Source organism: Sus scrofa, chromosome X, assembly GCF_054392235.1.
Source record: "Sus scrofa isolate SSC_HxYL_T2T_F1_AM1 chromosome X, Sscrofa_HxYL_maternal_Yorkshire_Landrace_v2.0, whole genome shotgun sequence".
NCBI classification, from domain to species: Eukaryota; Metazoa; Chordata; class Mammalia; order Artiodactyla; family Suidae; genus Sus; species Sus scrofa.
The window spans coordinates 2664909-2691728 of record NC_139401.1 but is presented as its reverse complement, the minus strand read 5'-3'; the positions used below and the strand labels follow the sequence as shown (position 1 = coordinate 2691728).

General features: G+C 50.1%; 1 long non-coding RNA gene across 1 annotated transcript in view; it reads right to left on the bottom strand.

The window, feature by feature from the left end:
- LOC110259137 (uncharacterized) overlaps positions 1-24459 on the bottom strand; it is a 248083-nt gene extending 223624 nt beyond the window's left edge. Inside the window, exon 1 of the long non-coding RNA XR_014834948.1 lies at positions 24263-24459. This is a non-coding gene — a long non-coding RNA (uncharacterized LOC110259137). The remainder of the gene's footprint in view (positions 1-24262) is intronic.
- Positions 24460-26820: the final 2361 nt, after the last annotated feature.

Here is a 26820-nt window from a genome sequence, read left to right as displayed (position 1 = left end):
AGAAACCAGTGTGGGGGTTCCTTGAAAAAGTGAAAGTAGGCATTCCCACTGTGACTCAGTAGAAACAACCTGGGATAGAGTCCCTGAGGACCCACCCTGGATCCCTGGGCTCACTCAGTGGGGTGAGGGAATCGGGGTTGCCACAAGCTGTAGTGTAGGTCACAGATGTGGCTCCGATCTGGCATTACAGGGGCTATGGCATAGAAGAGCAGCTGCAGCTGATTTGAACCCTCGCCTGGGGACTTCCATACCCTGCAGGTATGGCCCTGACAAAAAAAAAAAAAAACAAGCAACTCGACAAATCTAAAAACAGAATGACCACATGATCCAGCAATCCCAACTCCTGGGCATCTATCCAGAGAAAACCATAACCCAAAAAGGTACCTGCACGCCTAGGTTCACAGCAGCACTATTGACAATAGGCAAGACAGAGAACCAACCTAAGTAGCCACCGACAGAGGACGAATAAAAAAGATGTGCTCCATACACACAATGGAATATTACTCAGTTATGAAAAAGAACAAAATGATGCCATTTTCAGTGACATGGATGGACATACAGGGGATCATACTAAGATGTAAGTCAGAAAGGGAGAGAAACACCAGCTGAGCTCACTGCTATGTGGAAACTCGTATGACACCAATGAACTTATTTGGAAAAGAGAAACAGTCTCATAGAAAATGTATGGTTACCAAAGGGGAATGGCTGGGGGAGATGTATGAGTTGTTTGGGGTCACCAACGTACACATTAGTATAGATAAACTCAGTAAGCATCAAGGCTCTCCTGCACAGTCTAAAAAACTGTATTCAATATCCTGTAATAACCCATACGAGGCAAGAATCTCAAAATGATACATGTATAACTCATACCCTTTGCCATACACCTGAAAAATAACCTTGTAAATCAACTATACTCCAACATAATATAAAAGTTATTTTTTTAAGAAAAGGATAGAGGAGTTCCCACTGTGGGGCACAGTATTGGCACTGTCTCTGGAGCCCTGGGATGTGGGTTTGACACCCAGCCGGCACAGTGGGCTAAGGATCCAGCATTGTGATATAGATTTCAACTGTGGCTCGCATCTGATCCCTGGCCCAGGAACTCCATAAGCCTCGGGCAGCCAAAGTAAAATTTTAAAAATTAAAAGAATCATAAAGTTAAAAAAATATGAAAGATTTTTTTAATTCACAAAATAAAAATTTAAAAAGTCATTTTCGCAAGTGAACACCTTCTGAACTTGAACTAGACCTTTTTCACTGCCATCCTTACAGCTTTGTAAACCCTCCCAGCTAGGGCATCACTGTGCAGGGCTGGCCTGTTCACTTAGGAGGGGAGACAACTGTGTGTTCTGCTTCCTAGTTAGTCTCTGCCCAATCCTAACCACCCTGGCCGTGTGTTCTCACTGCCTGAAACAGAAGGACCACGCAAGGCAGAGAACAGGGCTGACACAGTCCCACAGAAAATGCAGCATCGGCCCCAAATCAAGCTTTAAGGCCCGAGCTGCCTGGGCCCAGAGAAACCATCCTTGGTGACCTAGCCATGGGGAGAGGAGAGTTGACAAGGGGCTGCCAAGAGAGGCCTGGGGTAGCCACAGGGATGTGCACAGACACAAAGGGACACACACGTGACACATGCAGATCTATGAACAGACACAGATATATAAGCAGACCCACAGATGCAGGAATATAGACACAGAATGGACACACAGGAATCTAAAAACAGCAACACATGCAAAAATATAGACACAAACCTATCAACACAGGCAGAGACCTAAAAAGAGACTCAGATGCATTAATAGATGCATCACAGACACACACAGGTGCGGGAATAAATAGTCAAACAGCCCCAGCTCATTAGCCTAAACAGGTGTGCTTGGTTGTTTTTGGAAAAACTCAAGATGCTCTGCTCAGAGGGATCACGAACTTGCTATGGTTTTAGGAGCTGTGTGAAAGGGACCAGGTCCTCCTGGATGAGGAGGGGCCCTCAAGCTAATAACAAGAATCCTTCACACAGAGGAGAAACTACGGGAAGTGTCTGAGAGGAGGTCCTCCTGGATGAGGGGGACCTCCATCCAAGGACAGTGTCCTCCTAAAGAGAGAAGTGGAGAAACAGACACAGAGGAGAAGCCACGGGAAGATGGACGCAGAGATGGGAGAAAGGCGGCCACCTGGCGGCCCCAGAAGCTGCAAGAGGCAGGAAGGACCCCCCCGGAGCCTCTGCAGGGAGCACAGGGGATACAGGGGGCCTGTACCCCAAAATGTTGCCCCAAAGCAGAGCCTCAATAAATAGACACACACACACAATGGAGTATCAGCCATAAAAGAGTGAAATAATGGCATTTGCGGCAACACCGCCGGACCTACCTAGAGATTCCCATACTGAGTGAAGGCAGATACAGGAAGACAAATACCACTGGAGATCACTTATATCTGGACCTTAAAACATGGCACAAATGAACCTGTCTACGCAACAGAAACCAGCTAACAGACATGGATCGCGGATTTGTGGTTGACGAGGGGGAGGAGTTTGGGGTCAGTAGCTGCAAACTGTGACATTGAGAATGGATAAGCAGGAGGTCCCTTCTTGAGTCAGTGTTAACAAATCTGACGAAGAAACATGAGGTTGCGGATTCAATCCCTGGCCTTGCTCAGTGGGTTAAGAATCTCACATTGCCGGGAGCTGGGGTGTAGGTCGCTGAAGCAGCTCAGATCCCGTGTTGCTGTCGCTCTTGCACAGGCCACTTGCTACAGCTCTGATTAGACCCCTAGCCTGGGAACCTGCATATGTCATGGGAGGAGCCCCAGAAAAGGTAAAAAAAAACAAAAAAAAAAGACTGGATATGCAATGAGGTCTGGCTGAACAGCACAGGGAAATCTATCGAGTCTCTTCATTTAGAACTGGAGGGAAGAGAAAAAAAAGCAGTGGGGCATAATCACAACGGAATATTACTCAACCATAAAAAAGAATGAAACCATCTCATTCGCAGCCATGTGGATGAACCTAGAGATTCCCAATGGAAGTCAAGTCCGTCAGAAAGAGAAGACAAACACCTCAGCGTATATGGAAACACACACATCCTGCTCTGACAAACCTGTGGGTTAACGAGCCACCAGGTCAGCCTACACAAGACCTTATCCCTTCAGAGTCCAAGGCTTTGGGGAGCCGAGTGCCCAGAAAACAGGGCTAGAGGCTACATACCTCCTTCTTGTGCTCTCAGGGAGTGTGGACAGGAGTTTCTCTTGTGGGGTCACCCGTCCCCTCTGGGGGCTTCCCAATCATGCCCAGAATTGTCCTCCTGCAGGAGGAGGAAGCAGGGTCCCTCAGGCATATGAACCCGACACTGCTGGGTCCCAGACTCTGGCCTCACCCCTCCTGCCTCTCAGCTGGAGCAGAACCCAGTCAAGAAGGACCCTCAGCCCCAGAGCAAACGGTTTGCAGACAGAGTCTCGGGGACACAGGCAGGGCGGTGCAGCCTCCTGAGAGAAGCCCACGTCTCCAAGAAAGCTCCCTTGTAAGTAACAGCCGAGACCAAAAGCCAACACCATAACGTCAGTCAAGAAATAGGCCCATCTTCCCAGGCTCTTCACAGTCCTGCTGGCCGGGGCTAGAAGCCGGTTCTGCAGCACAGCTCCAGCCTCCTTCCACACCCGTGTCTACTCACTGCTCCAGGGTCGCCAGGACCCAGGGCACCACATGACCAAGGCGGGGACCCTCAAACCTGTTGTGGGAGGGGCCTCTGGGGCCTTTCCCTCTCCTGTCTCCAGACCCTGCTGTCCTACTAGCTCACGTCTCTTCCCAGACCCATTATTCACTGGTCCAAAGGATCTTCCTTCATCCAAACAAGCTCACAAAATCAAACCCCATGTTATTCCCTCAGGCTTGGTGCCCCCAGCGTTATTTAGGCAAATACACCCACAAACTCCTCAGGCACCTCGGCCAGACCCCCAGGGGATGTAGGATGGTGTATCAGGGCCTGCAGAGCAGCTGAACCGATAGAATGTTTGGAAGGAGGGAGAGACACAGACTCATTTTAAGGAATCATCTCATGTGGTTATGAAGGATGGCAGGTCCAGAGTTTGCAGGGAAGCCTGGTGAGCTGGAGGCCCAGGGGACAGGCAATGCCATACCTTGAAGCTGACATCTGTCTGGAGACAGGATTCCCTCTTCCTGGGGACCTGTCTTTCTCCTCTGAAGGTCGTCGACCGATTAGGTAAGGACCACCCGCTGTGTGCCATGTCTAGTTTCATTTCTTCCTGTATTTGTTTCCCTTTTTAGGGCCACAGCTGCAGCATATGGACATTCCTGGGCCAGGGGTCAAATCAGAGCTGCAACATCCAGCCTACGCCACAGCCATAGCAAAACAGAATCTGAGCCACATCTGTCAAGTATGTTGCACCTTGGGGCAACGCCAGATCCTTAACCCACTCAGTGAGGCCAGGGATCAAAGCTGCATCCTCACAGACATTTTGTCAAGTTCTTAACCCACTGAGCCACAACGGGAACTCCTAGTTTCATTGTCAGACTCTGCATATAGGTTATAATCACATAGGATGTGTTGTTCTCTGACTTAACGTCCCTGAACCCCCTACCCTCCAGGTCCTGCTTGGATGCAGGACCTGAGGGGCTCCCCCTCCCTCTCTCCAGGAAGCCCTTGTGCAGTTCCATCCCCCGAGGTTTGGCTGATCTGTGAGGTTGGAGCCAAAGGTCTTTCTGCTCCACCCTCAGCTGTTCCTGGCGGCCATGGTGTCACAGCCATTTCTGAATGTTGGCATCTTGAGTTTTCACAATCATCCCATCCTGCTTCCTTTGCTTTTTGCTCAGTTTGTCAGCTCTTCCCTCAAACCCTCTCTTCTCTCACAGGTGACTCAACACAGGGAGAAGAAACCAGGCTGGGCGGCCACACCCTGTTGGACATCTCCCTCCCTCTCTATCCAAGGTCCTGGCTCACAATCCAGCCATCTCTACATTTCCTGAGAGACCCTGTCACCAAGTTTCTTTGGGGGGGGGTGAGGGGAGGTGGGGACACTAGTTTGCCCTCTACCAATAATTAGGAACTTTTTCCACTTTGAATACATTAGAAAGCAATTCCAGTATAAACACGCCTTGACTTATCTTTGCTATTGATTCAAACCCAGGCCACCCTTTCCCTAGAGTTAAGGAGAAAAGCCTTGCAAGAGCCCCTCAGGCCCCCGCCTGCACTGTGGGTGGGAAGGGAACTTGGGGCTGCCACGACAGAAACCAGTGTGGGGGTTCCTTGAAAAAGTGAAAGTAGGCATTCCCACTGTGACTCAGTAGAAACAACCTGGGATAGAGTCCCTGAGGACCCACCCTGGATCCCTGGGCTCACTCAGTGGGGTGAGGGAATCGGGGTTGCCACAAGCTGTAGTGTAGGTCACAGATGTGGCTCCGATCTGGCATTACAGGGGCTATGGCATAGAAGAGCAGCTGCAGCTGATTTGAACCCTCGCCTGGGGACTTCCATACCCTGCAGGTATGGCCCTGACAAAAAAAAAAAAAAAAAACAAGCAACTCGACAAATCTAAAAACAGAATGACCACATGATCCAGCAATCCCAACTCCTGGGCATCTATCCAGAGAAAACCATAACCCAAAAAGGTACCTGCACGCCTAGGTTCACAGCAGCACTATTGACAATAGGCAAGACAGAGAACCAACCTAAGTAGCCACCGACAGAGGACGAATAAAAAAGATGTGCTCCATACACACAATGGAATATTACTCAGTTATGAAAAAGAACAAAATGATGCCATTTTCAGTGACATGGATGGACATACAGGGGATCATACTAAGATGTAAGTCAGAAAGGGAGAGAAACACCAGCTGAGCTCACTGCTATGTGGAAACTCGTATGACACCAATGAACTTATTTGGAAAAGAGAAACAGTCTCATAGAAAATGTATGGTTACCAAAGGGGAATGGCTGGGGGAGATGTATGAGTTGTTTGGGGTCACCAACGTACACATTAGTATAGATAAACTCAGTAAGCATCAAGGCTCTCCTGCACAGTCTAAAAAACTGTATTCAATATCCTGTAATAACCCATACGAGGCAAGAATCTCAAAATGATACATGTATAACTCATACCCTTTGCCATACACCTGAAAAATAACCTTGTAAATCAACTATACTCCAACATAATATAAAAGTTATTTTTTTAAGAAAAGGATAGAGGAGTTCCCACTGTGGGGCACAGTATTGGCACTGTCTCTGGAGCCCTGGGATGTGGGTTTGACACCCAGCCGTCACAGTGGGTTAAGGATCCAGCACTGTGATATAGGTTTCCACTGTGGCTCAGATCTGATCTCTGGCCCAGGAACTCCATAAGCCTCGGGCAGCCAAAATAAAATTTGATAAATTGAAAGAACTTTAATATTTGAAATAGGTTTTTTAATTCACAAAATTACAATTTAAAAAGTCATTTTCGCAAGTGAACACCTTCTGAACTTGAACTAGACCTTTTTCACTGCCATCCTTACAGCTTTGTAAACCCTCCCAGCCAGGGCATCACTGTGCAGGGATGGTCTGCTCTCTTAGGAGGGAAGACAGCTGTATGTTCTGCTTTCTAGTTAATCTCTGTCCAATCCCAACCACCCTGGCCCTGTGTCCTCACTGCCTGAAACAGAGGGACCATGCAGGGCAGAGAACAGGGCTGACACAGCCCCACGGGAAAGGCAGCATCGGCTCCAAATCAAGCTTTAAGGCCAGAGCCCACCGGCCCAGGAAAACATCCTTGGTGACACGGCTGTGGGGACATGGGAGTTGACAAGGTGCTACCAAGAGAGGCCTGGGGGAGGGTGGGGGGAGCCACAGGGATGTGCACAAACACAAAGGGACACACACGGACCTACGAACACAGACACAGATGTATAAGCAGACCCACAGATGCATGAATATACACACAAAATGGAAACACAGGAACCTAAAAACAGCAACTGATGCAAAAATATAGACAAACCTATCAACACAGGCAGAGACCTAAAAAGACTCAAATGCAGTAAGAGATGCATCCCAGACACACACAGGTTCAGGAATACAGTCAGACAGGCAACCAGCCCCAGCTCACTAGCATAAACAGGTGTGCTTGGCTGTCTTAGGAAAAACTCAAGATGCTCTGCTCGAAGGGATCAAGAACTTGCTGTGCTTTAAGAGCTGTGTGCCAACACCCAGGTCCTCATGGATGAAGGACCCTCAACCTACTAACAAGTATCCTTACAACAGAGAAGACACAGAGAAGTCATGGGAAGGGTCTGAGAGGAGGTCCTCCTGGATGAGGGGGGGCCCTCCATCCAAGGACAGTGTCCTCCTAAGAGACACAGGAGAGAAGCAGACAGAGAGGAGAAGCCACGGGAAGATGGAGGCAGAGATGGGAGGGAGGCAGCCACCAGCCCAGGGCCACCTGGAGCCCCCAGACGCTAAAAGAGGCAGGAAGGACCCTCCCCTGGAGCCTCTGCAGGGAGCACAGGGGATATAGGGTGCCTGCACCCCAAAATGTTGCCCCCAAAGCAGAGCCTCAATAAATAGACACACACACAATGGAATATCAGCCATAAAAATGAGTGAAATAATGGCAGCAACACGGTTGGACCTAGAGATTCTCATACTAAGTGAGGGCAGGCAGATATAGGAAGACAAATACCGTCAGAGATCCCTTATATCTGGAACTTAAAACATGGCACAAATGAACCTGTCTGCAGAACAGAAACCAATTCACAGACATGGAGCACGGACTTGTGGTTGCTGAGGGGGAGAGAGTGGGCTAAGGGGTGCGGGTTTGGGGTCAGTAGCTGCAAACTCTGACATTGAGAATGGAGAAGCAGGAGTTCCCCCTGTGGGGCAGTGGAAACCAGTCTGACGGGGAACCATGAGGTTGCAGGTTCACTCCCTGGCCTTGCTCAGTGGGTTAAGAATCTGACATTGCCGGGAGCTGGGATGCAGGTCGCAGAAGCAGCTCAGATCCCGTGTTGCTGTGGCTCTTGCACACGCCAGTTGCTACAGCTCTGATTAGACCCCTGGCTTGGGAACCTCCATACGTCATGGGAGCAGCCCTAGAAAAAGTAAAACAAAAAAAAAAGACTGGATAAGCAATGAGGTTCAGCCGAACAGCACAGGGAATTCTATCCAGTCTCTTCAGATAGAACTTGAAAGAGAATGAGAAAGAAGCAGTGGGGCATAGTCACAACAGAATATTACTCAACCATAAAAAAGAATGAAACCATCTCATTCGCAGCCACGTGGATGAACCTAGAGATTCCCAATGGAAGTCAAGTCTGTCAGAAAGAGAAGACAAACACCTCAGTGTATATGGAAACACACATCCTGCTCTAACAAACCTGTAGGTTCATGAGCCACCAAGTCAGCCTACAAAAGAACTTATCCCTTCACAGATTCCAAGGCTTTGGGGAGCTGAGTGCCCAGAAATCAGGGGTAGAGGCTACATACCTCCTTCTTAGGTTGTCACTGGAGTGTGGACAGGGGTTTCCCTTGTGGGGTCACTCATTCCCTCTGGGGCTTCCCACTCATGCCCAGAATTCTCCTCCTGCAGGAGGAGGAAGCAGAGTCCAGCAGGCATACGAACATGACACTGCTGGGTTCCAGACTCTGGCCTCACACCGCCTGCCTCTCGGCTTGAACAGAAACCAGTCACGAAGGACCCTCAGCCCCAGACAAAACTGTCTGTAGACAGCGTCTTGGGGACACAGGCAGGACGGTGCAGCCTCCTGAGCCAAGGCCAAACCTCTGGACGAAAGCACCCTTCTAAGTAACAGCCAAGACCAAAAGCCAACAGCATTCAAGTGAGAGGCAGAGAACAAGAGGAGCCTTGTGGTCACAGCAGGTGGGGGAATTGGGGGAAGCTGGTGCAAAGGGACCCCTTCCAGTTAGAGGATGACTGAGTCCTAGGAGTGTGACGGCCAACAGGATACGTGTAACCTACACGGCTGGACACTGTAGAGCAGGTTTATTCAAAGTCAATCCTAAGAGTTCCTCACAAGGAGAAAAGTTTTTTTCTATTTCTTGAATTGGGTTTTTCCAGGAAATGATGTATATTCCCTAAAATCGTTCTAGCCGTCATCTCACGATGTAAGTCACATGTCCATGCTGGACACGTGAGGCTTACCCGGTGCTGTGTGTCTCTTTTACCTCAAACGTGGAAGAAAGGGGCAGAATATATTCAACAGTACTTTGCATCTCTGCAGACTTGTGCAACTTTTCAGACCCAACAGGAGGTAAGAGGTCATGAAGGAAAACTTGATTCAGGTGTATGTAGAAATAGGGAGTCGCTCTGCTGTGTAACAGGCACTAAGATAGTGGTGAAGGTCAATTCTATTCCAAAAACTCGTAGAAAATGAGACGGAGGATTTCCCCCTCGTGGATCAGTGATAAAGAACCTGATGAGGATCCATGAGCATGTGGGTTTGATCCCTGGCCTCACTCAGTGGGTTAAGGATCTGGCTGGGGCTGTGGCACAGAACAGCAGCTGCAGATCTGAGCTGAACCCTAGCCTGGGAACTTCCATAGCCTGCAGGTATGGCCCTGAGAAAAAGCAGCAAACAAACAAACAAACAAAAAACCCCACAGCACCAGCACCAACAAACAAACTCAAGAGAACTGAAAATAGAACTACCATATGATCCATCAATCACACTCCCGGCATCTGTTCAGAAAAAGCCATAATTGGAAAAGATACCTGCACTCCTATGTTCACAGTGGCACTATTCCCAATAGACAAGACATGGAAACAACCTAAATCCCCAGTAATTAGAGCATGAGTAAAAAAAAAAGAGCCCCATACCCACAATGGAATATTACCCAGCCATAAAGGAGGATAAAATGATGCCATCTTCAGCAACATGGATGCACATACAGGTGATCATACTAAGAGATGTAGGTCAGACAGGGAAAGGCAAACACCAGCTGAGCTCACTGCTATTGGAATCTCATATATGACACCAACGAACTTATGTAGAAAAAGCCTGACTCAGACATAGAGAACGTATGGTTACCAAAGGAGAACTGCTGGGGGAGGAATAAATTAGTTGTTTGGGATCAACAACATACACACTAGCATAGATAAGCTCGGTAAGCATCAAGGCTCTCCTGTACAGCCTAAGAAACTATATTCAATATCCCATAATAACCTACACGAGGTAAGATACTCAAAATGTTATGTGTATAATACCCTTTGCCATACACCTGAAACACAGCACTGTAATTCACTATACTCCAATGTAATACTAAAGTTTTAAAAAATTTTTTAAATAAAATAGAGGAGTTCCTGCTGTGGGGCAACAGGATCAGTGGCATCTCTGGAGCCCTGGGATGTGGGTTTGACACCCAGCCCGCACAGTGGGCTAAGGATCCAGCATTGTGATATAGATTTCAACTGTGGCTCACATCTGATCCCTGGCCCAGGAACTCCATAAGCCTCGGGCAGCCGAAGTAAAATTTTAAAAATTAAAAGAATCATAAAGTTAAAAAAATATGAAAGATTTTTTTAATTCACAAAATAAAAATTTAAAAAGTCATTTTCGCAAGTGAACACCTTCTGAACTTGAACTAGACCTTTTTCACTGCCATCCTTACAGCTTTGTAAACCCTCCCAGCCAGGGCATCACTGTGCAGGGATGGCCTGCTCTCTTAGGAGGGAAGACAGCTGTATGTTCTGCTTTCTAGTTAATCTCTGTCCAATCCCAACCACCCTGGCCCTGTGTCCTCACTGCCTGAAACAGAGGGACCATGCAGGGCAGAGAACAAGTCTGACACAGCCCCACGGGAAAGGCAGCATCGGCTCCAAATCAAGCTTTAAGGCCAGAGCCCACCGGCCCAGGAAAACATCCTTGGTGACACGGCTGTGGGGACATGGGAGTTGACAAGGTGCTACCAAGAGAGGCCTGGGGGAGGGTGGGGGGATCCACAGGGATGTGCACAGACACAAAGGGACACACACGGACCTATGAACACAGACACAGATGTATAAGCAGACCCACAGATGCATGAATATACACACAAAATGGAAACACAGGAACCTAAAAACAGCAACAGATGCAAAAATATAGACAAACCTATCAACACAGGCAGAGACCTAAAAAGACTCAAATGCAGTAAGAGATGCATCCCAGACACACACAGGTTCAGGAATACAGTCAGACAGGCAACCAGCCCCAGCTCACTAGCATAAACAGGTGTGCTTGGCTGTCTTAGGAAAAACTCAAGATGCTCTGCTCGAAGGGATCAAGAACTTGCTGTGCTTTAAGAGCTGTGTGCCAACACCCAGGTCCTCATGGATGAAGGACCCTCAACCTACTAACAAGTATCCTTACAACAGAGAAGACACAGAGAAGTCATGGGAAGGGTCTGAGAGGAGGTCCTCCTGGATGAGGGGGGGCCCTCCATCCAAGGACAGTGTCCTCCTAAGAGACACAGGAGAGAAGCAGACAGAGAGGAGAATCCACGGGAAGATGGAGGCAGAGATGGGAGGGAGGCAGCCACCAGCCCAGGGCCACCTGGAGCCCCCAGACGCTAAAAGAGGCAATAATAACCCTCCCCTGGAGCCTCTGCAGGGAGCACAGGGGATATAGGGGGCCTGCACCCCAAAATGTTGCCCCCAAAGCAGAGCCTCAATAAATAGACACACACACAATGGAATATCAGCCATAAAAATGAGTGAAATAATGGCAGCAACACGGTTGGACCTAGAGATTCTCATACTAAGTGAGGGCAGGCAGATATAGGAAGACAAATAACGTCAGAGATCCCTTATATCTGCAACTTAAAACATGGCACAAATGAACCTGTCTGCAGAACAGAAACCAATTCACAGACATGGAGCACGGACTTGTGGTTGCTGAGGGGGAGAGAGTGGGCTAAGGGGTGCGGGTTTGGGGTCAGTAGCTGCAAACTCTGACATTGAGAATGGAGAAGCAGGAGTTCCCCCTGTGGGGCAGTGGAAACCAGTCTGACAGGGAACCATGAGGTTGCAGGTTCACTCCCTGGCCTTGCTCAGTGGGTTAAGAATCTCACATTGCCGGGAGCTGGGATGCAGGTCGCAGAAGCAGCTCAGATCCCGTGTTGCTGTCGCTCTTGCACACGCCAGTTGCTACAGCTCTGATTAGACCCCTGGCTTGGGAACCTCCATACGTCATGGGAGCAGCCCTAGAAAAGGTAAAACAAAAAAAAAAAGACTGGATAAGCAATGAGGTTCAGCCGAACAGCACAGGGAATTCTATCCAGTCTCTTCAGATAGAGCTTGAAAGAGAATGAGAAAGAAGCAGTGGGGCATAATCACAACGGAATATTACTCAACCATAAAAAAGAATGAAACCATCTCATTCGCAGCCACGTGGATGAACCTAGAGAATCCCAATGGAAGTCAAGTCCGTCAGACAGAGAAGACAAACACCTCAGCCTATATGGAAACACACACATCCTGCTCTGACAAACCTGTGGGTAACGAGCCAGCAGCTCAGCCTACACAAGACCTTATCCCTTCAGATTCCAAGGCTTTGGGGAGCTGAGCACCCAGAAAACAGGGCTAGAGGCTACATACCTCCTTCTTAGGTTGTCACTGGAGTGTGGACAAGGGTTCCCTTGTGGGGTCACCCGAACCACTGGGGGCTTCCCAATCATGCCCAGAATTGTCCACCTGCAGGAGGAGGAAGCAGGGTCCCTCACGCATATGGACACGACACTGCTGGGTCCCAGACTCTGGCCCCAACCCTCCTGCCTCTCATCTGGAGCAGAACCCAGTCAAGAAGGACCCTCAGCCCCAGAGCAAACGGTTTGCAGACAGCGTCTTGGGGACACAGGCAGGGTGGTGCAGCCTCCTGAGCCAAGCCCAAGCCTCTGGAAGAAAGCTCCCTTCTAAGTAACAGCCGAGACCAAAACCCAAGACCATTCAAGTGAGAGGCAAACTAGATGAGCCTTGTGGTCATAGGGGGTGGGGGAAATGTGGGGAGCTGGTGCAAAGGGACCTTCTCCAGTTAGAGGATGACTCAGTCCTAGGGGTTTGACAGCCAACAGGGTACATTTAACCTACACGGCCGGACACTGTAGAGCAGGTTTATTCAAAGTCAACCTTAAGAGTTCTCATCACAAGAAAAAAACTTTTTTCTCAGTCTTGATTTGGGTTTCTCCAGGAAATAGTCATTCCGTAAAATTTTTCTAGCCGTCATCTCACGATGTAAGTCACATGACCATGCTGGACACGTGAGGCTAACCCGGTGCTGTGTCCCTTCTACTGCAAACGTGGAAAAGTGGGGGAATGTATTCACCAGTACTTTGCAGCTCTGCATACTTGTGCAGACTCAGACCCAATAGGAGGTAAGAGAGCATGAAGGAAAGCTTGGGTCAGGTGTGTCTAGAAATATGGAGTCGCTCTGCTGTGTAACAGGCACTAAAACAGTGCCGAAGGTCTATTCCAAACACCAACTTGTAGAAAATGAGATGGGGGACTTCCCCCTCGTGGCTCAGTGATAAGGAACCTGCGTAGGATCCGTGAGGATCTGGGTTTGATCCCTGGCCTCGCTCAATGGGTTAAGGATCCGGCTGGGGCTGTGGCACAGAACAGCAGCTGCAGATCTGAGCTGAACCCTAGCCTGGGAACTTCCATAACCTGCAGGTATGGCCCTGACAAATAGAAGAAAAAAAAAAAAAAAAACCAACCAGCACCGAAAAACAAACTCAAGAGAACTGAAAATAGAACGACCACATGATCCATCAATCCCACTACCTGGGCATCTGTCCAGAAAAAGCCATAATTGGAAAAGATACCTGCACTCCTGTGTTCACAGCAGCACTATTCCCAATAGACAAGACATGGAAGCAACCTAAGTGCCCATCGACAGAGCATGAATAAAAAAAGATGTGCTCCATACCCACAATGGAGTATTACCCAGCCATAAAGAAGGATAAAATGATACCATCTTCAGCAACATGGGTGCACATACAGGTGATCATACTAAGATGTTGGTCAGAAAGGGAAGGACAAACACCAGCAGAGCTCACTGCCATGTGGAATCTCATATATGACACCAACGAACTTATGTAGAAATGAGACTCAGAGAGAGAACGTATGGTTACCAAACGGCAACAGCTGGGGGAGGAATAAATTAGTTGTTTGGGGTCAACATACACTCTAGTATAGATAAACTCAGTAAGCATCAAGGCTCTCCTATACAACCTAAGGAACTATATTCAATAGCCCGTAATAACCTGCACGAGGTAAGGTACTCAAAGTGATACATGTATAACTGACACCCTTTGCAATACACCTGAAACACAGCAGTGTAATTCACTATACTCCAATGAAATATGTTAAAAAAAATGAATAGAGGAGTTCCCGCTCTGGGGCAACAGGATCAGTGGCATCTCTGGAGCCCTGGGACGTGGGTTTGACACCCAGCTGGCACAGTGGGTTAAGGATCCAGCATTGTGATACAGGTTTCAACTGTGGCTCAGATCTGATCCCTGGCCTGGAAACTCCATATGCCTCAGGCAGCCACAATAAACAAACCTTCAAAAACTAAAAGAATTCTAAAATTTTTAAAAGTAAGTTTTTTAATTCACAAAATATTTAAGAAGGCATTTTAACAAGTGAACCCCTTCTGAACTAGACCTTTTTCACTGCCATCCTTATGGCCTTGTGAACCTTCCCACCCAGGGTGTCACCATGCAGGGCTGGGCTGTTTTCCTAGGAGGGGAGACAGCTGTGTGTTCTGCTTCCTAATCCATCTCTGTCCAATCCCAGCCACCCTGGCCCTGTGGCCTCACCACCTGAAACAGAAGGACCATGCAGGGCAGGGAACACGGCTCACACATCCCTGCAGGAAATGCAGCATCATCACCCCCAAATGAAGCTATAGGGGCAGAGCCCCCTGGACCCAGAGAGACCCTCCTGGATGACACAGCCATGGGGGGAGGAAGAATGACAAGAGGCTGCCCAGAGAGGCCTGGGGGAGGCCACAGGGGTGTGCACAGAGGGAAACACACATAAACGTACACAGACCTAAGAACATAGATGCCCAGGCACAGAATAAATATACACACACACAGACCTATGAACACACAGATGTATAAGCAGACCCACAGATGCAGGAATAGAAACACAGACAACAATATAGACACAGAATGTGAACACAGGGATCCAAAAACAGCAACAGATGCAGGGGTATAGACACAAACCTATAAACACACATGGATGCAGTAAGGCAGTTGCTACACAGACACAGGTGCAGGAATATAGTCAAACAAAGACAGGCAGATGCAGCAATGAACAGACACACACAGACAATTGCAGAGACTCTTAAGTGCAGGACCATAGATGCAGATACATAAACACAGAGAGACCTGTACAGAGAGGGGTCCCCTTGCCCTCACAGGCTTTCCCAGCCAAGTGAGAAGACTTACAAGGGGTGAGAATTCCCTCAGAAGCCCAGACTCTCCACTCTGCACTGGGGTGACCTGCAGGTGACAAAGCCACTCAGCAGCTCTGCCCAGGTATCTGCTCCAATGGAGAGGACACAGCCCTGCTTTCTGGCTGTTGCAGGAAGCCTGGGTGCCTCGCAGGAGCTCAGACCTGGGGGCCGAAAACCAAGATGCCAGCTGAGCAATAAAGACCCCTGAGCCCCTTGTCAGCTCCAGAAATGGCCGGCAACACCAGTGACTGAAACAAAGGGCTTATCAGACACAACTTAGAATAGATTTACAAGGAGAGCCTGCTGAATAGCATTGAGAACTATGTCTAGATACTCATGTTGCAACAGAAGAAAGGGTGGGGGAAAAAGGTAATTGTAATGTATACATGCAAGGATAACCTGACCCCCTTGCTGTACAGTGGGAAAATATTGATTAAAAAATAAAAAATAAAACACAAAGCGTCTTCCTGAATCCTCAGGTGCCCAAAAGAACCGTCTTAGCATAGGAGAAACGGGGACCCTCAGAGTCACATTAAAATCAAAGACTAGGGAGTTCCTGTCGTGGCTCAGCAGAAACCAATCTGACGAGCATCCAGGAGGATGCAGGTTCAATCCCTGGCCTTGCTCAGTGGGTTAAGGATGCCAAGTTGCCTTGCACTGTGGTGTAGGTCGCAGATGCAGCTGGATCCCAAGGTGCTATGGCTGTGGTGTAGACCACTGGCTACAGCTCCAATTTGACCCCTGCCTTGGGAACCTCCATATACCTTGGGTGAGGCCAACAACACACACACACACAATCAAAGACCACAAACAAGGCCCGTGAAACCCATCTGGTCATGAAACCCTGAGGTCACCCCAACGTCTCATGGGCACGCCATCCCCCACACAGGATTCTTCAAATGCACACTTTTTCTTTTAGGGCTGGATCTGTGTCACATGGAGGTTCCCAAGCCAGGGGTCGCACTGGAGCCGAGGCTACTGGTCCACACCACAGCCACAGCCTTGCTGGATCAGGCCTTTGTCTGTGACCTACATACACCACAGCTCACAACAAGGCCGGATCCTTAACCAACTGATCGAGGCCAGGGATTGAACCCATGTCCTCACGGATACGAGTCATTCCTGCTGAGCCACTGCAGGAACTCCTGCACGCTCTTGTCAATTCCTCAAAGCCACAGGGCGTTGGCTTCGCCCAGACCATGTGCAGAATCTTGAGCTAAGAAAATGCTTCTCTTTGACAAGATCCCAACGCCCAGACCCTGAGCTACCCTGCACATCCTGCCTTAACACCGGGTCGCCCTGGGTCAGTCACAGGGACTCATGCTCTAGGGGCGTTTCACAAAGTTGAGGCCTCACAGTGCTTCTGCCACCCAATGTGGGGTGTTTCCATACCAAGGAATCCCCCAGTTCCCTTTGGACCCCAGCTGAGTGTCCTCTACTACAATTCACCTCGGAAACGACCCCCTAGTTGGCACCAACCCAGCAGGGAAGGGCCCAGCCCCCAGGACTGTCCCCACCTCACCAACAACCACAGGCAGGGGCCCAGGTCACCCCCACTTCTGTCCAACCTCCTGCAGACACAGGGTCCCCGAGCCCCCACCACCCAGAACTCGGGCAACATGGGACTTCTCTGCTGCTCATCAAGGGGGGAACAGCCAGAGGGGGAGCAAGATCTGGGGGACCCCCACGTGCAGAAGTTGCTGTCCCTCTGGATCTTGGGGTGCAACACCCTCCCAACTGTGGGCTCCCCAACCCAGAAGCCAAGTCCCTTTTGTAGGGAGGTTGCCCTTGGCAGGACTGAGAAGCCTTGGCCACTTGGCAGCTCTGGAGACTGGGGCTAAAAAGCCAACCTTGTAACCTCTAGGTGGGTTCCCCAGGCAACCAGCCCTGCCTCATTAGCATAAATCTCATTGGAATAAACTCATTGGCATCAACAAGTGAGCCTGGGTTTCTCAGGAATAATCAGAGAGGCTCTGCTCAAAGGTATCTCTCAGGAAATGGCTAGGGTTTTAGGAGCTGTGTGCCAGGGACCAGATCAGCCCTGTATCCAGTCATGAGTGTCCTTATAACAGGCAAGAGACAAGAGCAGCCACAGGAAGGGTCTGAGAGGAGGTCCTCCTGGATGAGGGGGCCCTCCCTCCCTCCAAGGACAGTGTCCTAAGAGACACAAGAGGAAACACAGAGAAGCCACGGGAAGACGGAGGCTTAGCCAGGACGGAGGTGACCGCTACCCCAGGGCTGCCTGGAGCCCCCAGAAGCTGGAAGAGGCAGGAAGGACCCTCCCCTGGCGCCTCTGAAGGGAGCACAGCCCTTGGACCCCTTGACCTCAGACCACACGCAACCAATTTATAGAGCAAAGAAAACCCATCTCCACTTCCATGAGAATCAACCCAGGCAAAGTTCTGCGGCAGGAATGCACCTGTCGGGAGAATCCAGAGACAGGGAACGAGTTATTTACAGAGACGGTGAGCCTCAGCCTTGCAAAAGCAGGGCATCTGCTCTTAGACGGTTGGGCACACTGACTCATCCCCAGGGTTGTCCTCTCTTTCCTGTGTCAGACACAAGTCATACAACACTGTCCCAAGATGTAAATGGGGCACGTCATTCCCATCAGACCCAAAACGGGTTTAAATCTGTGCCTGCTCTGCACCAGCCACCCCACCTCGGTCAGCAGGACAAGTGAAGCCCTTTGTCCTTTTTTAACAGCCACGAAAACACTCGAGGGTTTGAAGCAGGTACAGGCACGAATTAATTGGTGTTTTGGAGAAATCACTCTGATTAAAGAGAGAAGAGCGGCTAACAGGGGAAAGGGTGAGATCTCGGAGGTCTGCCAGGAGGAGGTGTTTGATGGAAAAGCAGAAACACATTTCCTTGTTAAAGTAGATTACTTCTTGCTCATAGTGCTTCTGACACCCAGCGTGGGGCATTTCCACACCAGGGAATCCTCCAGTTCCCTTCGGACCCCAGCTGGGGGTCCTCCAATTCAGTTCACCTCAGAAAGGGCCCCCAGTGGGCGAAGACCCAGCCGAGAAGGGCCCAGCCCCCAGGACCACCCCCACCTCACCACTAACCACCGGCGGGGACCCAAGTCTCCCACACTTCTGTCCAACCTCCTGCACATGGAGGGTGCCCCCGAGAACTCAGGAAACATGAGACTTACCGGTTGCTCAGCAAGGGGTGAACAGCCAGTCGGGAAGCGGAGCGCAAGGCGGGTGTGGGTCTCACGTGCTGGAACTTCTGTCTCCATGGAATTGGGGTGCAGCCCCCTCCCAACTGTGGGCTCCCTAATCCAGATGCTCTCTGAACCCTCGTTTTAGGGAGGTTCCCCTCCGTAGGGCTGATTAAAGGCTTGGCCCCTCAACAGCTCTGGAGGTTGGGGGTGGAGCTAAAAAAGGTTTTTCATAACCTGGTGGGTTCCTCTGCCAACCAGTCCTGCCTCATTGGCATAACCTGGTGAGCTTGGGATTCATAGGAAAAACCAGGGATGCTGTGCTCGAAGGGGTCAAGACGTTGCCATGGTTTTACGACCTGTGTGCCAGGGACCAAATCCTCGTGGATGAGGTGACTACATTTAGGGGCCACCAAGTGTCTTAACAGAGAAGGCACAGAGCAGCCACAGGAAGGGTCTGAGAGGAGGTCCTCCTGGATGAGGGGGGCCCTCCATCCAAGGACAGTGTCCTCCTGAGAGACACGAGAGGAAACAGAGAAGCCACGGGAAGATGGAGGCAGAGATGGGAGAGAGGTGGCCTCCAGCCAAGGGCTGCCTGGAGCCCCCAGAGGGAGCCTCCTTCTGGAGGGAGGAGTCCCGGGACCCCTTGACCTCAGATGTCTGGTCCCCAGGATGGAGGAGGGTGGGTTCCTGTGGTTTGAACCCACGTGATTTGTGGTCATTATCACCCCCACCCCCCCAAAACCAATTTACAGAGCAAAGACCAATCTCTACATACATCAGAATCAACACATGACAATTAACTTGCAGAGATACACCTGGCAGGAGAAGCGAGCCAGGTAACTGTTTACAGGTGTGAGCCTCAGCCTTGAAAAAGCCAAGTGTCTGCTCTTAGCCGGTCGGCCACAGGACTAGTCCCCAGTGTTGTCACCTCTTCCCTGTGTCAGACCCAAGTCATGAAATAGTGTCCACATCGTGATGCCTTAGAACCCTGATTATAACCTGAGAGGTACCTGGGGGAGGTCGATGCCACCAGCCCCAAAGCCTGTTCCAAATCCATGCCTGCCCTGCACCAGCCACCCTGCCTCGGTCAGCAGGACAGGTGAAGCCATTTGTCCATTTCTAACTTCCATGAAAACCACAGAGTGTCTGAAGCAGGTATGAACACGACTTAATTGGTTTCTAGAGACTTCGATTAGAGAGAACTGGTAATAGGGAAAGGGCGAGATCTCAGAGGTCTGGCAGGAGGAGGTGTTTGTGGAAAAGCAGAAACACATTTCACTGTTAAAGGAAAATTATTTCCATACTCACAGCACTTCTGACACCCAGCATGGGGCATTTCCACACCAAGGAATCTCCCAGTTCCCCTCGGATACCAGCTGGGTGTCCTCCAATTCAATTCACCTCGGAAACGACCCCGAGTTGATGCAAACGTGTGTCCAGAGGGAGCCCCAGGCCCCACTACTGTCCCCACCTCACCACCAACCACAGGCGGGGGGGTCCAGATCACCCACACTTCTGTCCCAACTCCTACGCAGTCCCCACAGCCCCCTCCCACACAACTCAGGAAACAAGCGACTTACCTGTTGCTCATAAAGAGGTCAACACCCAGAAGAGGAGGGCAAGAGCAAGGTTTGGGGAGTCCCCACGTGCAGGACCTTGTCTTCATGGATGTTTGGGGTATAGCACCCTCCCAACTGTGGGCTCCCCACTCTGGAAGCTCTATGAACCACTTTTTAGGGAGCTTCTGCCAAGTAGGACTGGTTAAAGCCTTGGCCCCTCAGCAATCCCCGACGTTTGGGGTGGAGCTTAAAAAGCCAACCCTTGAATCACCTGGTGGTTCCTTTGGCACCCAGCCCACCTCATTAGCATAAACCACATTAGCATGAACACAGGTGTGCTTGGGTTTCTTAGAAATAACAAAAAGATGCTCTCCTCAAAGGGATCACTCAAGAATTTGCTATGGTTTGGGGAGCTGTGTGCAGGGACCAGGTCCTCATGGATGAAGGTGGGCCCTAAATCCAGTAAGAAGTGTGCTTAGAACCACAGACAAGATACAGAGGAGAAGCCTCGGTCAGCAGGTCAGGTGAAGCCATCTGTCCTTTTCTAACAGGCAGAAAAAGGGCCGAGCGGTCTAAGTAGGTACAGGCACTATCTGATTGGTTTTTGAGATGACTGGCTCTGATGAAACAAGAAAGACAGACTTACAGGGCAAAGGGAGAAATCAGGGAGGTCCTCCAGGTGGAGGTGTTTGCTCGAAAGCCGTAACAACACTGATCATTGTTAAAGTTGTTTCTCTGCTCACAGGGCTTCTGACACCCAGTGTGGGGCGTTTCCACACCAAGGAATCTTCTAGTTCCCTTCTGACCCCAGCTGGGTGTCCTACCAATCAATTCAACTCTGAAAGGACCCTGAGTTGGTACCAGTGTGTATTGAGATGGGGCCCCAGACCCCCAAGACTCTCCCCAGCAACCACATGTGAGGGTCCAGGTCACCCACACTTCTGTCCCAACTCCACCACAGGCTCCCCACAGCCCCCCCAAAACACTTGACTTACCTGTTGCTCATAAAGAGGTCAACACCCACAGGAGGAGGGCGAGGCTGGGGTAGTGCCACGTGCAGGAGCTTGTCTTCATGGAGTTTGGAGTGCAGCACACTCCCAACTACGGCCTCCCCAATCTGGAAGCTCTATGAACCGCTTTTGAGGGAGCTTCTGCCAAGTAGGACTGGTTCAAGCCTTGGCCCCTCAGCAACTCCCGAGGTTTGGGGTGGAGCTTAAAAAGCCAACCCTTGAATCACCTGGTGGGTTCCTCTGGCAACCAGCCCACCTCATTAGCATAAACCGCATTAGCATGAACACAGGTGTGCTTGGGGTTCTTAGGAAAAGCAAGAGATGCTCTCCTCAAAGGGATCAAGAAATTGCTAACTTTATTCGAGCTCTGTGCAAGGGACCATATTCTCAATGATGAATTGCTCTCTCAATCGAATAATATGTTTACCACAAAAGAGATGACGCAGAGCCAAAGCCACAAGAAGATGGAGCCAGAGATGAAAGGGAGGTGGCCACCAGCCCAGGGCCACCAGGAGCCCCCAGACCTGGAAGGGGCAGGAAGGTTCCTCCCTGGAGCTTCTGGGGGGTACACAGCCCTGTGACCCCTTGGCCTTAGATCTTGGCTCTCCAGGATGGGGGAGGATGGGTACTGTGGTTTTAACCCATACGATTTTGGTGGTCATTTATTAATACCACCCCAGAAAACCAAAATTACAGAGCAAAAACTACAAATCACAGGTGTTACTGTGACTTCGAGACTCAACACATGCCATCTTACATTGCAGAGACACACCTGTCAGGAGAAACCAAAAAACAGGCAGCTTTATTTCCAGAGATGTGAGCCTCAGTCTTGCAAAAGCAAAGTGTCTGCTCTTAGATGGTTGGGCACAAGGACGAGTCCCCAGTGTTGTCATCCCTTCCCTTTGTCACACACAAGTCATGAAATAGTGTCAACGTCATAAAGGCATAGCACACAGATTATAACCTGAGATGGACCAGGGGAGGTGGTTGCCACCAGCCCCAAAGCGTGTTCCAAATCCTTCCCGCCCTGCACCAGCCACCCCGCCTCCATCAGCAGGACAGGTGGAGCCATTTGTCCTTTCCTAACAACTATGGAAACCACCGAGGGTTTGAAGCAGGTTCAGGAATGATCTACCTGGTGTTTTCGAGAATTCACTGATTACAGAGAAAAAAACGGCTAACAAGGGAAAAAGTGAAATCTCAGAGAACTGCCAGGAGGAGGTGTTTGATAGAAAAGCGGAAACACATTTCACTGTTACAGGAAAATTACTTCCCTGCTCACAGCACTTCTGACACCCAGCGTGGGGCATTTCCACACCAAGGCATCCTCCAGTTCCCTTTGGACCCCAGCTGTGTGTCTTCCAATCAATTTACCTCTGGAAGGACCCTGAGCTGGAGCAAACGTGTATTGAGAGGAGGCCCCAGGCCCCCAGGACTGTCCCCACCTCACCACCAAACACAGGCAGCATCCACGTCACTCACACTTGTGTCCAAACTGAGACGGGGTCCGCACAGCCCCCCACAAACACTTACCTGTTGCTCATAAAGAGGTCAACACCCACAGGAGGAGAGCGAGGGCAAGGTTGGTGGAGTCGCCATGTGTAGGACCTTGTCTTCATAGAATTTGGGGTGCAGCACCCTGCCACATGTGGGCTCCCCAATCTGGAAGCTCTATGAACCCCTTTTTAGGGAGCTTCTGCCAAGTAGGACTGATTAAAGCCTTGGCCCCTCAGCAACTCCCGAGGTTTGGGGTGGAGCTTAAAAAGCCAACCTTTTAATCACCTTGTTGGTTCCTCTGGCAACCAGCCCACCTCATTAGCATAAACCGCATTAGCATGAACACAGGTGTGCTTGGGTTTCTTAGGAAAAACCAAAGAAGCCCTGCTCAAAGGCATCAAGAAAGTTTTATTGTTTTAGGAACTGTGGGCCAGGGACCAGGTCCTCATGGAGGAAGATGCTCCCTAAATCCGTAACAAAGGGGCTTGTAACAAAAGCGACCATGCAGAGAGGCCATGGGGAGACGGAGGCAGAGACAGGAGTGAGGTGGCCACCAGCCCAGGGCCACCTGAAGCCCCCAGAAGGTTGAAGAGGCAGGACGGACCCTCCCCGGGGCCTCTGGAAGGAGCGCGGCCCTGGGACCCCTTGACCTCAGGCATTTACTCTCCAGGCTGGGGGAGGGAGGGTTCCTGGGGTTTTACCCACATGATTTGTGGTCCTTTATTATCACAACCTCCCCCCCCCACACCTGAAACCAATTTATAGAGCAAGGAAAATCATCTCTCATTCCATGAGAGTCAACATTGAAAATTAAATTTCATACACACACCTGTCAGGAGAAACCAAAAAACAGCCAACTATTTACTTATAGACTCTGTGAGCCTCAGCCTTGCAAAAGCAAAGCATCTACTCTTAGACGGTTGGGCACAGGGATGAGTCCCCAGTGTTGTCACCTCTTCCCTGTGTCAGACACAAGTCATGAAGTATTGTCAAGGTCATGAAGCCACAGCACAGATTATAACCTGAGATGTACCAGGGGAGGTGGTTGCCACCAGCCCAAAGTGTGTCCAAATCCTTGCCTGCCCTTCACCAGCCACCCCGCCTCAGTCAGCAGGACAGGTGAGGCCATTTGTCCTTTTCTAACAGCCATGAAATCCACCAGGGGTGTGAAGCACATGAGGACAGGATTCAATTCGTGCTTTACAGACTCCACTCTAATTAGAGAAGAATGGGTAACGGGGAGAAGGCTGAGATCTCGGAGGTCTGCCAGGAGGAGATGTTTGTGGAAAAGTGGAAACACATTTCACTGTTAAAGGAAAATTATTTCCCTGCTCACAGCACTTCTGACACCCAGCGTGGGGCATTTCCACACCAAGGCATCCTCCAGTTCCCTTTGGACCCCAGCTCAGTGTCCTCCAATTTACCTCTCAAGGGACCCCAAGTTGTGGCAAACGTGTATTGAGAGGGGGCCCCAGGGCCCCAACACTGTCCCCCCCTCACCACCAACCATAGGGCAGGATCCAGGTCACCCACACTTCTGTCCCAACTCCACCACAGGCTCCCCACAGCCCCCACAAAACACTTGACTTACCTGTTGCTCATAAAGAGGTCAACACCAGAAAAGAACAAGAGCAAGGTGGGGGAGTCCCCACGTGCAGGACCTTGTCTTCATGGAGTTTGGGGTGCAGCACCCTACCAACTGTGGACTCCCCCATCTGGAAACTCTATGAACCGCTTTTGAGGGAGCTTCTGCCAAGTAGGACTGGTTATAAGCCTTGGCCTCTCAGCAACTCCCGAAATTTGGGGTGGAGCTTAAAAAGCCAACCCTTGAATCACCTGGTGGGTTCCTCTGGCAACCAGCCCACCTCATTAGCATAAACCGCATTAGCATGAACACAGGTGTGCTTGGGTTTCTTAGGAAAAACCACAAAAAATGCTCTCCTCTAAAGGATCAAGACATTGCTAAGTTTTCTCGAGCTCTGTGCAAGGGACCAGGTCCTTAAGAATGAAGATGCTCCCTCAGTCAAATAACCATGTTTATCGCAAAAGAGATGACACAGAGCCGAAGCCACAAGAAGATGGAGCCAGAGATGGGAGGGAGGTGGCCACCAGCCCAGGGCCAGCTGGAGCCCCCAGACCTGGAAGGGGCAGGAAGGACCCTCCCCTGGGGCCTCTGGAGGGAGTGGGGTTCTGGGATCCCTTGACCTCAGATGCCTGGTCTCCAGACTGGGGGAAGGTGGGTTCCTGGAGTTTTAACCCACGTTATTTGTGGTCTTTTATTAGCACAAGCTCCACCTCCACCCACCTGAAACCAATTTATAGAGCAGAGAAAAATCATTCCATGAGAATCAGCAAATGGAAATTACATTGCAGAGATACACCTGTGGGAGAAACCCCTAAACATGTATTTATTTATAGAGTCTGCAAACATCAACCTTGCAAAAGCAAAGCGTCTGCTCTTAGATGTTTGGGCACAAGAACTAGTCCCCAGTGTTGTCACCTCTTCCCTGTGTCAGACACAAGTCATGAAATATTGTCAAGGTCATGAAGCCACAGCAGAAAGTTTATAATCTTAGATGTACCACCAGCCCCAAAGCGTGTTCCAAATCCGTGCCTGCCCTGCACCAGCAACCCCACCTTGGTCCCTGGGACAGGTGAAGCCTTTTGTCCTTTTCTAACAGCTATGAAATCCACCGAGGGTGTGAAGCACATGAGGACAGGATCTAATTGGTGTTTTACAGACTCCACTCTGATTATAGAGAGAAGAATGAATAACGGGGAGAAGGGTGAGACTCGGAGATCTGCCAGGAGATGTTTGATGGAAAAGTGGAAACACATTTAATTGTTAAAGGAAAAATATTTCCCTACTCACAGTTTACCTGACACCCAAACTGGCGCATTTTGACGCCAAGGAATCCTCCAGCTCCCTTTGGACCCCAGCTGGGTGTCCTCCAATTTCATTAACCTCTGAACGGACCCCAAGTTTGTATAAATGCCAAGTGGGGGCACAGCCCTGGAGGACGGACCCCCCCCATCACCACCAACCACAGACGGGGGTCCAGGTCACCCACACTTCTGTCCAACACCCCCCTACCCCATCCAGAGGGTCCCCATGGCCCAACCCTCAGAACTCAGGTAACAATTGACTTACCTGTTGCTGATAAAGCGATGAAAAGCCAGAAGGGGAGGGAGAGAGTGAGGTTTGGGGGTGGTGGTCTATCCCAAAGAAGCAAGAGATTCTGTCCCCATGGCGTTTGGGGTTCAGCACCTTCCCAACTGTGGGCTCCCCACCCCAGAAGCTCTCTGAAGCCCATTTTTAGGGGGTTTGCACTACTCAGGACTGATTAAAGCCTTGGCTTCTCAGCAGCCCTGGAGGTTGGGGGTGGAGCTAAAGAAGCCAACCCTTTCATCACCTGGTTGGTTCCCTTGGCAACCAGTACCAGCTCATTAGCATAAACAGGTGAGCTTGGATTTCTCTGGAAACACCAGTGATGCTCTGCTTAAAGGGATCAAGAAATTGCTAAGGTTTTTTGAGCTCTGTGCCAGGGACAATGTTCTCAAGGATGAAGATGCTCCCTAAATGGAATAACAATGTTTATCACAAAAGAGATGACAGAGCAGAAGCCACAGGAAGATGGAGCCAGAGCCGGGAGGGAGGTGGCCACCAGCCCAGGGTCAGCTGGAGCCCCCAGAAGCTGGAAGAGGCAGGAACACCTCCCTGGAGCTTCTGGAGGGAACAGGGCCCTGGGACCCCTTGGCCTTAGACCTCTTGCTCTCCAGGATGGGGGAGGATGGATACTGGGGTTTTAACCCATGTGATTTGTGGTCATTAACACAACCCCACAAACCAAATTACAGAGCAAAGACTACAAGTCACAAGTGTTACTGTTACTTCCTCGAGCCTCAACACAGGCAATCTTACATTGCAGAAACACACCTGTCAGGAGAAACCAAAAAACAGGTAGCTTTATTTCCAGACACTGTGAGCCTCAGTCTTGCAAAAGCGAAGTGTCTGCTCTTAGATGGTTGGGCACACCGACAAGTCCCCAGTGTTGTCATCCCTTCCCTGTGTCAGACAGTAGTAATACAACACTGTCAAGGTCGTGAAGCCATAGCACACAGATTATAACCCGAGATGTACCAGGGGGA